At 45.5% G+C, this 13,661-nt stretch overlaps 1 protein-coding gene across 3 annotated transcripts in view; it reads left to right on the top strand.

The window, feature by feature from the left end:
* The window catches only part of Epb41l4a (erythrocyte membrane protein band 4.1 like 4A), a 208,049-nt gene that overhangs the window by 145,614 nt on the left and 48,774 nt on the right, over nucleotides 1-13,661 (top strand). The gene's annotated exons all lie outside the window — the stretch shown is intronic.

The following is a 13,661-nucleotide window of genomic DNA, read 5'->3' as shown; positions in this document are numbered from 1 at the left end:
AGACTAATACTGCAAATACTTTGGTCTCTTGGCATCTCCCCAGCTCAGCTCTCTGCTGCTAACACTAGAAATGTTGGTTTGATTCTAAAAAGTTTCAAACAATCAGTAATTATTATTACTTAACATTATTATTGTTATTTTCTGTATTTTGGAGGAACAGCCTTGCCTAGACTATGTAGACAAAGCTGGCCTTGAACTCCTGATCTTCCACCTGCACTGCCCAAGTGCTGGGATTCTATGCATGATCACCACATAGTGATCAGTATTTACCAGTGAGCAGGTGGACTAGTCCCTTGAATAATTTCCTAGGCCTTCCTTAGTGATTAAACTTTGTTTTCAGAGAAGTTTTAAGTGAGTAATTTCCTTATTTAGTGCCTCTGAGATTGAACCAAAATAACTTCTAATAAAAGGGGTTTTTAAAAATATAATAAAGCATTGTTAATATAATTGCACGGAACCCAGAACAGCTTTTTAAAATTGCTATTCTTTATTTTTATCATGAAACGTAACATAGAAGTACGTGAAATCACAGATACACATTCATATTTGATTATGGGTATCTGTGTGCATATGAAGTTTAACCACAGCAGCGATGCTCGGAATCCCTAGTCATATCGTCCGCATCCCGTCTCCCCTGTCGGAGATCGTTGTTTACCTCATGGTAATTATTTACTCTTCTTTGTAACCTTGCTGCTTGTGGGGTCTCTAACTGAGCACATTTAACTGTATGTTTTTAATGTTGTGTGAATAGGCCATGGGATGTGGTCTTGGTTCGTTTTGTCAGCTTTATGTGCAGAGCACCTGCTGATTGTTTTTTCTATGTTGGTGTTGGTGGGCATTGGTGTTGCAGCTGTTTTGTATTGCTAATACCTACCATTTCTTTAATAAAGTCTCCCTGTCAGTTGGTTTTAATGTTTCGTCCTCAAAGCTCACAGGAGTTCCTTGAACAACTCCTCTCCAGACCTTGTCTGGTCCTCTCCGCGCCCATACACAGGCAGCATCTCCTTTCAGCCTCATGATAATCCTGCAAGGCAGCGCACTGATAAAAGCATGTTTCCATTTTACAGCAGAGGAAAGCGCTGTCCTGGGAGCTATAAGGAGGTGGGGGCTGTCTATTTAGGGACAGAAACCCAGGGTTTTTTTTTTTTTTTTGAGTCTTTCTACTGTATTCTTCTAGATGAGTTACTAAGAACCAACATCTAGCCATTTTGTAAGAGCTGTTGTAGCCTGCCTGTCTCCCTTCCCTTCCCTTCCCTTCCCTTCCCTTCCCTTCCCTTCCCTCCCCTCTCCTTCCCTTCCCTTCCCTTCCCTTCCCTTCCCTTCCCTTCATTCCCCTCCCCTCCTCTCCTCTTGCCCCTCCCCTCCCCTTCCCTTCCTGTCCCTTCCCTTCCCTCTCCTCCCCTTCCCTCCCCTTCCTGTCCCCTTCCTACCCTCCTTGTCCCTTCTGTTCTCTTTTCTTCTTTTCCCTTTCCTTCCACCTTTTACCTCTTTCTTTCTAAGACAGAGTCTTTCTCTTTTATAGCTCTGGCAGTCCTGGAACTCACTATGTAGACCAGGCTGGCCTCGGGCTCATAGAAACCTGCCTGGCTCTGCCTCTCAAATGCTGGAATTAAAAGAAATTTGCCACAGAGCCCGACTTGATGTAACATTTGACATTCACTGCTTAGTAACGACCTTACACCAAGCCCATGAAGGAAGTGAGTGAGTTTGTTGTATGATTTCCTGGATGTAGGAACGACGCCTGATTGACCATTTCTAATGTCAGTTTAATCTGCCTGACTTTAAGTCTCTTCCACCCATTAGTCTTGAAGACACAATCCTTTATGATGATTCTGTAGTGGCAAAAATAAGCCACATGAGTTAAATTTGCAGTAGAGTACCTTGCTATGACCTCCATTTCTCTGAAAAAGACTGTAAGATTCCAAAGACGGGTCAAGAGTATTGTGGAGCAGGTCTGCTGTGCCCCGATATTACTTCTTGTAAAATGAGCCCTGTGAGCTAGAACACAGAGACAGTAACACATCCACACAAAGTGGATGTGTTACTTAACTACTTAAGTAGAAAGCAAAGGGAAAGAGAGGCCTAGAGTCCCCTGCGGGCTGGTCTCTCAGGGCTTAACGAAGCTTCCCCAGAGCAGCTAGACTCTTAACTGAGCTTGCTTCACGCATCACACCCAAGGGACTCCAAAAGGCAACATGACTCTGTATTCTGCACTCACGTGGTCACATGCGGCTGAATGTGCCCACATGCACATGCGTGTGGGATTACCCCCCGAGCAGGGACAACTGTCCAGGGGCTGCACCCCTGAGAAAGAAGAATGTGCTGAAGAAAGTTGAAGCAAACATTTGAAGAGCGCTCTAGCTCTCTAGCCCTTACACTCAGCCATCACTGTGAGCTTTTCTGTCCAAACCCCTGCCCCCTAGGCCCTGTGGAGGAGGACCATCTCCATAAAGCTGCTCTGAGAGAGACGGAGATGGGTCTACAGTAAGGCCTCCTAGGCTCAGAATCCCAACCGCCCAGAGTCCATCTTACCACAAGCCTGACTGCTCCTCTCCCTCCCACACTGGTTCCCCCAGCTCAGCCTTTCTCTCAAATCTCTGTTGCTAGGGCACAGTCATTATTAACTGGCTAGGGAAGAAACCGTTCTCATTTGATTTTTTTTTTTTAAACTAGTCTGGGATACAGTGCATTGGTAAAGTGTATCAGGACCCTGGATTGTATCCCTAGAGTTGGGAGGGGGAGCTTACAAGTTTTCACTGGCTAAAGGAAACAGCAGTATTACCTTGATAAATAACCTTGCTATAGTTATTTGAAATATTTGAAAACTTTAACAAAATGGCAGAAACGGAATCTTTTTACCCCCCAGGTATTGGGGATTGAACCTAGGTGCACATGCTCTACCACTGATCTATATCCCCAGCTTTCTTCCTGATTTTCATTTTAGGAGTCTGGAGAGGTGGCCGAGCAGTGAGGAGTACTTGCTGCTCTGCCTGAGGATCCCAAGCTAGGGTTCCAGCACCCGCGGCAGTGGCTCACAACCTCTGTACCTCCAGCTCCAAGGCCACGTGCAAACACACCTACTTACACTTAAAACATATTAATATATACATTACATATTATATACACATATATGTATATGTATGTATGTGTATATATATGTATACATATGTGTGTGTATATGTATATGTATGTGTATTTTTGGGTTGGGCCAGGGTCTTAAGTTGTCCAGGCTGGCCTCAGACTATTCTACCAGACCAAGCCTGACAATGTTTAAAATGCAGAGTCATTGTGTTAAGACTCCCTGTGTTTGGCAGAAGTGGAGTTACAGGTTAGAGGAGGCAGGCATTCTTTTTTACTGTAATAAGGCCAACTGTTGCTTTTTATGGATTGGACTCTTTTAATGTGCTCGCTGGGGTTGTAGAACTACAGTTTTTGGAATTATCAGCATACACTCTCACCTTGTCATTTCACAGTTGTGTGTAAGTAATACGTTGCGATAGACTGGAGATGGTTAGCTCTTGTCAGTTTGCGGTTTTAGCTTACAATGCACCTTTTGCTTTAGAAGATATTTTTTATTCCTCCGGAAGAGAAAACAATTCAGTTTTGAGTAGATGACTCGCCCCGCTTCACCCGCACCCCAGCTCTCTGAGTTCAGAGAACCTGTATTCATCTCTCAGTCAAGAACAATAAGTGTCTGGTAGCTTAAAGGTCATTGTGTTTGGAATCTGCCAAGCGTAGGCCTTGGCACCTCTATGAGGAAGTGCATTCCAGAGTCAAAACTCTGCACCCCATAGCCTGCTGCCCCACCCAGGAGAGTTCAGTGCCAGGGCAGGTAGCCAGAGCATTCCTGCAGATCAGAGCTGCCTCTGTGGCTAGAGCCCCGTGTGTGGAGCGGGAAGGGAGGTGTAGCAGGCAGGAAATACGCATATATTTTCACAGCCTGTCTCTGTAAAGGTCTTGGCAGCTCAGGCAGGTGGGTTCTTGTCAGAAGTGTCTGCTGTAAATAGGCAGTAGGCATAATAGAATATTTAGATAGAATCCAGACAGAGTAATGGCATGGTCTCCCTTAAAAAAACAAAACAAAACAAAACAAAACAAACAACAACCTATTTTGTGTGTAGGAATGCTTGCCTGCATGTGTACCACGTCCATGCAAGGTGTCCGTGGAGGCCAGAAGAGGGCATTGCATCCCCTACCACTGGGATTACAGAAGAGTTAGAAACTGCAGCATGGGTGCAGGGAACCAAGCCCCACCCTCTGCAAGAGCAGCAGCAAGTGCTCTAAACCTCCGGGTCATCCCTCTCTCCAGCCCCCCTGCCTTTGCCTCGCCTTTCTGTGATCTAGATGGTACTGCCCCTCCTGTTGTCTTCTGTGGGAGACGTCTAAGAAGTGAAATGCCTCCCCGGGGACCCACTGTCAGCCTTGGAGAGCACGCCATTGTTCTTCTGGCTCTGTGGGAGACACCGGGAACACGGTCCTCGGAAGGATGGGAAGGCCACTTCCAAGGGCAGAGCCCTGGGGCTGGGTGTACAAGCAGACAGCTCCTGCCTGGGCCAAGGCAGCAGAATAGATCTACTATTTTTTTTTCATGAATCTTCTGGTGTTTTAGGAAGCATAAAACCTGAATACTTATGTGTACTTTTCAACATTTGAAGTGTTTTAATGTGCTCGCTGGGGTTGTAGAACTACAGTTTTTGGAATTATCAGCATACACTCTCACCTTGTCATTTCACAGTTGTGTGTAAGTAATACGTTGCGATAGACTGGAGATGGTTAGCTCTTGTCAGTTTGCAGTTTTAGCTTACAATGCACCTTTTGCTTTAGAAGATATTTTTTATTCCTCCGGATTAATGATTAATGATTAAATGATTAATTTCATTTAAAAAATAAAAGTGGGCTAAATGAGTGATGACACATTTGGTTTATGAAACTGCCTCTTTGGAATCCCTGATTGGCAGAGGTAGGAAAAATGACTTACCTCTTGGCCATGGGATGCCTTCACCCGCCTTGGGACGCCCAGTGGGCTTCTTTAGTAACTTCTGGGAGAATCCCATTTCCTTCCATCACTCTTGGCACAGACACGTTGTTATTAGTGTAGTAGGTTGGTCAACCAACCACAAGGGAGTGATGCTGTCTCACAGCTATGGACCATAACCAACGATTCACCTGTGGGTAGCTGCCTGGTATATCTGTTGGGCACATCAGGTAGGTCCAGCCAAAGCAGCAGAGATGGAGAAAGCTTTGATGCCATGAAGAACAGTCTCACCTATTGCAGTGTAGCTCTGGACTGCTGAAGCGTCACGTTGAGAAAGGCAGTTATTGGACACGTGCTCTAGCTGCTCGGTGTGTTAGATGGGAGTTGGTAGAAACCCAACGTAGCTTATGGCCATCAGACCTTCTATGGTAAGGCAGAGAAGGGGGAAGCTGTGAGTGTGGATAGGGACTGGTGTACCATCAACCCAAGGCAACCTGGATCCAGTAAATATAGGAAGATCTGGTAAATCCACAGTTGGCCTCAGGTCCATGTCATTAAGCACATAGGATTTAAAAGGCGCATAACTAACTTGAGCCTCAGTTTCTCCATCTGCCAAGTGAGGAAGTTTACCCTGGCTCCTGGGTTATTGTCCTGGAGATGGTGTTTCCAACAAACTGAACATCTTATTAGACTTTAGCAGGACTGGTACACTTTAGTTTCCTTCTGAAAACCATCCCATCAGTGTTTGGATTATACTTCCCATGGATGCCATCATGTAAGGATAATAGGATTGTTTCCGAACTATCGGAAGTGGGGAATGGAGGGATGGAACGAGGCCATGAAAGTAAGTGACTAGGGGTGGAGAAGGAACTTGGGGACTTTCATGTGACTGAACAAGATTCAGTGTTAAGGGAATTAAAAAGAAGAGGCAGTTCAAGCCACAGTGTTCAGTGTTCTTTCCTTTGTTTCTTGAGATAGAGTTCCAGGCTGGTCATGAACTCAGTGTGCTAATAACACAGTTAGACATCATCCTCTCCCTATAGGCTTCCTGCCTTTCAGAGTGCGCTTTAGTCCAAGCTAATGCCTTTACATTGTGGTAAGAAAACACATGCTGTGAAGGGTGGCGTCTTTATAACTTTGAGTGTAAGTTTGACAGTGTTGTGCGACAGTTCCCTAGAACAGTTTCCCTTTGTGTCGTTCTCACTGATCACTCACCTCCTCTCCTGCCAACACTCCCTCTCTCTTACACACACACACACACACACACACACACACACACACACACACACACACACACGCTTCAAGTGTACATTGTTCTCTGCCCCTCTTGAGACTTCCTATGACAGAATTGGAAAATAACTTCTTAACCGCACACTTGTAACAAAGACCTACCTGATGATTTTCAAGCTTCCATAATTAATCATTCCTTCTGTGCCTGGGAGCTTCCCTACATGAAGGAATTAGTTGCTGGTCCTACTGGGTTCATTTCCACGTCAAGCAGACCTTAGAAAGAATGGAGAAGAAAGGGTAAGGGTACAGAGACGGGGTGAACATTGTTGAGCAAACAGCACGGGGAACCCAGGGCTCTGGATCAGGGAATCCTTAGTAAGCTCAACAATGTCGCCTCTCTAACGAGCAGGCTGTGTTGTAGGCACAGCCTAATGACCTAAATACGCAGTAGTCAGAAACTGACCTAGGAAGGCACACTGTGTGCAGTACTATGTATCTGTCCAAAGAAGTCTGAGAGCCGGGTTTGAATTTGTGTTGTTAGTATGGTGTCAGCCTCCACAAAGAGCCCACCCAGGGAAGAGAATGTTGTTAACTACGGTTTAGTGAGCATTCCTGTGTGCCTGGCTCTGCACGTGAGCGCTACAGATGGCGTCCCACTCAGTTCTTTTAGGAGATACGATGACCATGAGTGCTTAGGTTACAAAGGTGGAGCTTGGACTTGTCTGGGGACCACAGAGCCAACATGGCTGCCATAAGTGTATAGAATAATCTCCGGGATACAGCATAGGCAAGGAAAGGGGGAGGGGACGAAGCAGTGTGCCTCTGGCAGTGACTCCTGTGCTCCTGTTGTATAAAGACACACAGAAATCACGGGTGGGGTACATATGCACGCACACACATGCAGGTGGGCTGTATTACAAGCTGGCAATGGTAGAAGTCTATAAAGGGAAGTGTTTTTGAGCGAATAGAGGATTGGGGGCGGCTGTTTTATTTGAATTTTATTTCATTGCTTCTGAGTTGTAATTTTAAAAAGCCCAGTAGATAGTCGTCAGGAATGTATTAGGCTGGAAAAATGGTTTCAAGCATACATTCATTTCTCCAACAGAGAGAGTCTCAAAAGGCTCTGAGCCGAGGACCCTGATCTAGAAAGCATGCACTGTGATTCATAGAGTAACAGGACAGAGCCAGACCAGCCTTACAGAGTGCCAGGAATGTCTCCAGTATCAGGAAGCCAACGGAAAGAGAGAGGACAAAGAAGGGCAAAGGCCTGTGGGCTCAGAGAGGGGAGGGGATGTTATTGAGCAAGGTGGACTCCGGCCCCTGGATCCAGAAATCCACAAGTCCCCAGCAATCGACAAGCCTAACGACATTCTCTCTGCACCGTGAGCAGAGCTGAGTTTTCAGAGGTGGGCGTAAAGGACCGCCGTGCCTGTCCACGTTAGCCCGGTGTGAGAAAGTTACAGGCAGTGCCCACGGAGCATGTGCTTTGTTCAAGGACGAGTCTTTATGGGGTCAGACGTAGGGCAGAGGCTTTGTGTTGTAGGTAAGGAGCCAAGACCAGAGGATGTGGGGTGATTGTTAAAAGGAACGGGTTCTTAAGCTTGGAGGATATCTGGATTAAAATTATACCAGGCAGGGGACTGGAAAAGCCGAGTTGAAGGAGTCTGGAAGCGAGGAGGAGGATGTGACAGCGCTCACACCTGCTGGGCTCTTCACGATGGTCTGTGCTTGCGTCTCCTCTCCAGGTCAGCCAAGGACAGGAAAGGGAAGCCATTAGTATTAAGCCTCTTCCCAGGGCATGAGAACAAAGCGCTCTAAACCTAAGCTGCTCCGGGGTGGCATTGACACGATGCTGACTTTGTTTTGGACAGATTGTGATTTGGGCTCTTCCTTCTAAAAGCGACTCTACTGAGATAAGGGGCGAATCTGGGTCTCCACCGAGTCTCCGACCTGAGTGCGACAATGCTCTGGGGAGAACGGAGGTGGCTCGGTGCCTAGTTATCCAAGTCTTTGCCCTGGGAAAGTGTGCTGTTGTGCCGGAAGAAAAGGGAAGAGGCAAGGGGAGAAAGGTGTATGGTTGTAAATAATTTCTGGTCTAACAGACCAAAGTTACAGGCTCTCACCCCATTATCTATAAAACAAAGGAATTGGGTATGTAAACTTTAAGGACCCCTCTTCTCCTTAAAATCCTCTCTTATGTTCTTCTTATGCAAGGATCAAACACAAAAAAAGATACAAAAGGCTTTAGGAGAAACAATGTTGTATGTATGGTTGTTGCCACTTCAAAGACCACATAGATTTGTGAAAACTCTCGTCCCATTGTAAAATATATCTTTGTGGGGCGGGGAAAGTTGGCTCAGTGGTTAAGAGCACTTGTTGCTCTTGCAGAGGACCTGGGTTCCAGACTCAGCCCCCACATGGTTGATCACCACCGCGAATAGCTCCAACCTAAGGGATCTGATACTCTCTGCTAACCTCACTGGGCACCAGCCACACACGTGCTGCACGTACAAGCATGTAGGCAAAACACCCAGAGACGTAAAACAACTTCAAATAACTTAAGTATACGTCTTGCCACTGGAAATATGCAGCATTTTATATTAAAAAACAAAACAAAACAAAACCGTTTTAGCAGATTCTTTAGATCTTCCTCAAAGGTTAAATGAAATCCTTATTGCCAGGTCGAATATACCAGCCGTAACAACCTATGCTCCCATATTATTTTTAATTATTCTTTTAGTTAAAATTGACCAGCTGACTCTGAGATTTTGCCTCTTTGATTATCTCCTAGATAAAAATAAGTACTGTCCCTCTGGGTAAGAACCAGGGAGAGAGCAAGCATTGCTCCTGGGAGGCTTGTGTCCCCTGTGTTTGCCTTTGACCGCTGTGTTCACACAGCTGTGGCCCCAGCCCTTCTTGAACCTCCTTGTGCTTTGGAAGCCGGTGGTGGGACTGGCCGTGCTTGGGCCCTTGTTTGTTGTCAGGGTTCGATTCAAGGTACTGTGCTCTGATTTCAAGTTAGGAAAATGCTCTGCTAAATACTTCAATCCAGTATACCCCACAGCCCGGTGTACCCCACTTCCCCTCCCCAGGCGGGGCTTTTGGGGCTGTTTGAAATTCTGTTTGGGGCATAGGTTTTCTGAGGCAGACAGCACATGAGCGGTACAGCGCTGTTTCACTCTCAGACTGTGAAGTCTGGAGTGGACACATCTGCATGGCTGTTTCTCTTGGTTTTCCATTTCAGTCTGAGTTCAGGGTAGCTATAGCAGGTGCTGGGTGAGGAGGTGCGGCCGGAGACAAAGGGGCTCCATTCACTGCAGCCCCAAGTGCCCTGTTTAGCATGTGGAGTTCTTGGCTCTGTGTGCTTTCTAACTAGAGGGCCGACCAGACAGCCCTCTGTAAGTGTGGCCTTGTTTGTTGCAAGAATAGGGATCTTGTATCTGAGGGACTCTCAGACTCCTCCGGAGAAGGTGAATTGGAATGCACTGGATTGGTCACTGGGGCTGTGTTGTAGTCCCTTGTCCTGCCCTGAACAGCTGGTTTGCAGAGAAGGGAAACTGGAGTTGACCTGGAGAAGCGCTGAGGGATCCCACTGCTTTGAACCCAGGGCAAGGGAGACTTTGTATCAGTGGGTTCCAGTTTGTAAGTTCCTTCAGGGTCTTCACCTTGAATTTCTTTTTGAATCAGAGCTGGCTTTTTCACAGGACAAAGCAATCTTAGTAGCACTGTATAGGAGATAGCTTTGTTTCTTTCTTTTTAATTAATGAGGAGACCAAAACAATTGTTAAGAAGCACTCATTCAGCCGGGCGTGGTGGCGCACGCCTTTAATCCCAGCACTTGGGAGGCAGAGGCAGGCAGATTTCTGAGTTCGAGGCCAGCCTGGTCTACAGAGTGAGTTCCAGGACAGCCAAGGCTACACAGAGAAACCCTGTCTCGAAAAACCAAAAAAAAAAACAAGCACTCATTCAAAGGCGAACAGACAACAACAGACTCAGACTAGGATTTGAATCCAGATCTTTAGGATGCTAGGGAACATAATTAAAAAAAAAAATCAGTGTAAATTTAAAAAAGTAAACAGTGTAGAATTACTTGAAAACACACAAACCTGCTTTCCTCCCCTGTTGCAGGATTTCTTATTTCAGCAGGTACAACTTGCTTAGAATTGTTTGTTTGTTTATGTGTGTGTGTGCGTGCGCCTGTGTGTCAGGGTAGAGGGAGCTGTGCCAAGGTATGCTCTATGGGGAGGAGAGAAGGCAAAATGTGGGAGCCAAGCCTCTTCCTCCTCCATTGGATTCTGGGGATTGAACGTGGGTTTTTAGGCTTGGCAGCAAGCGCTTGTGCCTGCTGAGCCATGGTGCCAGCCCCTATCGGATGTTCTGCTGATTTATGCAAGAACAGCAAGTCAGTCAGCTGGAACTCCATTTATACTAGTCCAGGCTGGTCTTGAACTTGTGCTTCTCTTACGGGACTCTAGAGTGCTGGCCTCACAGAGCTGAGTCATCATGCTTGGACTGTCAAACCCGTTGCTGAAAGCGATCTAAGGTTTGGGACATGGTGTTTTACCGAGCCATTTCACATCAGTTGCAGTGAGCTCTGGCAAGTGTTTGTTCGAGGATGCTCCCTTTGGTTTACACCCTTTTCTGTTCTGCCTTGAAGCCTGCGCTTCTTTGTGCTGTGTGAAAGATTTATTAACGTATGGTCCATCAGTCTGATTAGATGTTTTCTGGGAAACTACTGCGTACTCTCTTTATGTGAGTGCTTGGCATTCCGAGCATAGCTACTCAAATTGTTAAGGCAAGGAAAAACTGAAAACCTACTATACGTTCACATCCAAGCCTTAACTTTACCACAAAAGACACCTGTTAGCTTCTCCTTCTCCTTTAGCAAGAATTGATAGAGAACCTCGGTGGCATGTGACCCTATTTCATGCAGCAAAATAAGTAAATAATACTAAAAAAAAAAACCTCAAACAAACATGGCCACTCATGCGTACAAATTACAAATACAAGACTTTAGCACTTGTAAAGGCTATGCCAAGGACTTTCTAGAAACTGTCTTATTTAACCCACTTGTTCACTGTATAAATAGTTGATGGTAGGTACCCCATTTTTCAGGCAAGAGATCAGGAAGTTCAAGATCATTAGATCAGCCAGTAATGGGTAAATTGGCAAAGATGAGAAACAGATCAGCATGTCATGTTTGCATGCTTAACCCCTTACAGCCTAGAGGTGTGGTAGACTCAGTGTGTGAGTCTACCACACAGAGGTGTGGCAGGCAGGCAGGCAGGTGGGCAGGCTGGCGGGCTGGCGGGGCCGGCAGGCCTTGCCAAGTGTCAGCCGAATTGACTGAGAGAGGAGAGGGGCTGAAGAGATGACTCAGCAGTTAAGAGTGCTGGCTGCTCTGTCAGAGGACAGAGATTGGGATTCCAACACCCCTGGGATGTAGTTACAAAGGATCTGAAGCTGCCTAGTGGCTTCAGTCAGTGTACATCCTCAGACACACAGGATAATAAAATAATACAGTAGAAAATAAAAGTCTTGAACAACAATAACAAAGGCCAGGCATGATGGTTATACCTTTAATCCCAGCAGAGGGGGGTGGATCTCTGTGAGTTCAAGGCTAGCTGTGGCTACATCTCAGTCTCAACAACAACAACAACAACAACAACAACAGATCCATGGAAAAAGCGAGGAGGATAATTTGGATGTGGCTAGAGGTAATCTGTGCTGAAAGAAGCCATTTTGGAGGCTCCCAGAGTAGATCTCCAGCTGGGGTATGCAGTTCCTAGGATAGAGTATTTAGGAAGAAAATGAATACATTTTTAAAATCATCCGTAGGGGCAGAGCTGGGGCGTATATAATAAAGTGCAGTTTAGAAGGCAGAGGGTGTGGCTTTTGTTTGGTTTTTACCTCTTACTCCATGCTGCCTGTCTGTGTGTCTGCCGCTCTCTGTGGGGACGCGGGGGGTGGGGGTGGGGGTGGAGATAGTAACACCTTGCTCCTGCTCTTCTCTGCAGTTCCAGAGAGCCCTCCACCTTTGGGGTCCAGTGTCCTGACTCTTGTTAGAAAAGGGGAAATGGGTCATGGAGGGGTTTTAGGCCACGCGTAGCTTAGATTGAATCAATGTTTAGATTATCTTTTTTTTTTTTTTTCCTGAAAGAAGTCTGTCTGTGGTACTAGACGTGCTGGCTCTTGTCCCCAGTGTGCCCTTTGCAGGAGATCTTCCCATCTTGTACAGAGGAGAATGGAGCTGCCCTCCAAATGAATTCTGTCTTCTCTGTGTCTTTAGACCTCCTGGGTTGGTTTTGGGGAAGTAAAGGATTCTAATGATCAAATAATATATCCTTTCCTAAGTAATAGTCTCATTTTGACCTAACAACACAGTCGAAGGAAGGGCCCAGTGGCCTTGTCGCCTAATAGAATATTCAAAATCATTGCTTGTAATGTGTCACCACCAGATTTGTAACAGTTAAGGTGCCTTGGGACGTCAGTGTGACCGTCACTTAGCACAGTACTTTCCATCTCTAGTTGGTTATGTGCACAAGCAGCATTAAAACCCAACGGGATTAAAATGGTAATAGAGTCATTGTTAAACTGCTTCATTCTAACAAAAAAGTAAATTTTTTTTTTTTTTAAGAAGGTAAGGTTTCACTGTGTAGCCTTCATTGTCCTGGAACTCTCTTTGTAGGGCAGACTGGCCTTACAAACTCAACAAACCCACAGAAATGTGGCTGTTGCTACCTCCTGAGTGCTGGGATTAAAGGTGTGCACTACTATGTCCAGCCAACAGTAAAATTAAAAAAATTTTTTTTTCTTATTTATATATGTGTATGCGTGTGCATGCATGTGTACATTCGGGTGCCTGAGGAAGCCGGGCAAAGGCATCAGACCTGCTGGAGCTGAAGTTACAGGCAGTTGTGAGCCACTAATGTGGGTGCCAAGAGCTAAACTATAGCCCCTTGAAAGAGAAGCAAGTGGCCTTAAGTGCTGATCAGTCTCTCTAGTTTCCCCAAAGTAGAACTTGTTCTTTTGTTTTGTTTGCTTTGGTTTTTTGACATGGTCTCACAATATAGCTTTGGCTGGCCTGGAGCTTGCTATGTAGACCAGGCTATCCTCCGACTAAAAGAGATTTATCTATCTTACCTGCCTCTGCGTCCAGAGTTCTGGGATTTAAGGAGTGCACACCAGAACTGGTCCAAAAGTAAATTTCTTTTTTTTTAAAAAAAAACTTTTATTGTATTATAATGAGAAAAGTTACATGATTTCAATTTATCTGAATTTAACATTTAAAAACATATTTCAATAAAATATAATTGAATCATATTCTTGTTTCTCTTTTGTACCACTGCTCCTCCCAGAGATCCCCCCCTTCAATACCTACAATATCTTTTTTTTGTCATATTCCTTAAAATTTATAAAACATTATAACAATAAAAATGAGTATTATAAAAGTTGT

Source organism: Mastomys coucha, unplaced genomic scaffold (assembly GCF_008632895.1).
Source record: "Mastomys coucha isolate ucsf_1 unplaced genomic scaffold, UCSF_Mcou_1 pScaffold13, whole genome shotgun sequence".
Classification (NCBI taxonomy): Eukaryota; Metazoa; Chordata; class Mammalia; order Rodentia; family Muridae; genus Mastomys; species Mastomys coucha.
This window is presented reverse-complemented; position numbering and strand designations above follow the sequence as displayed.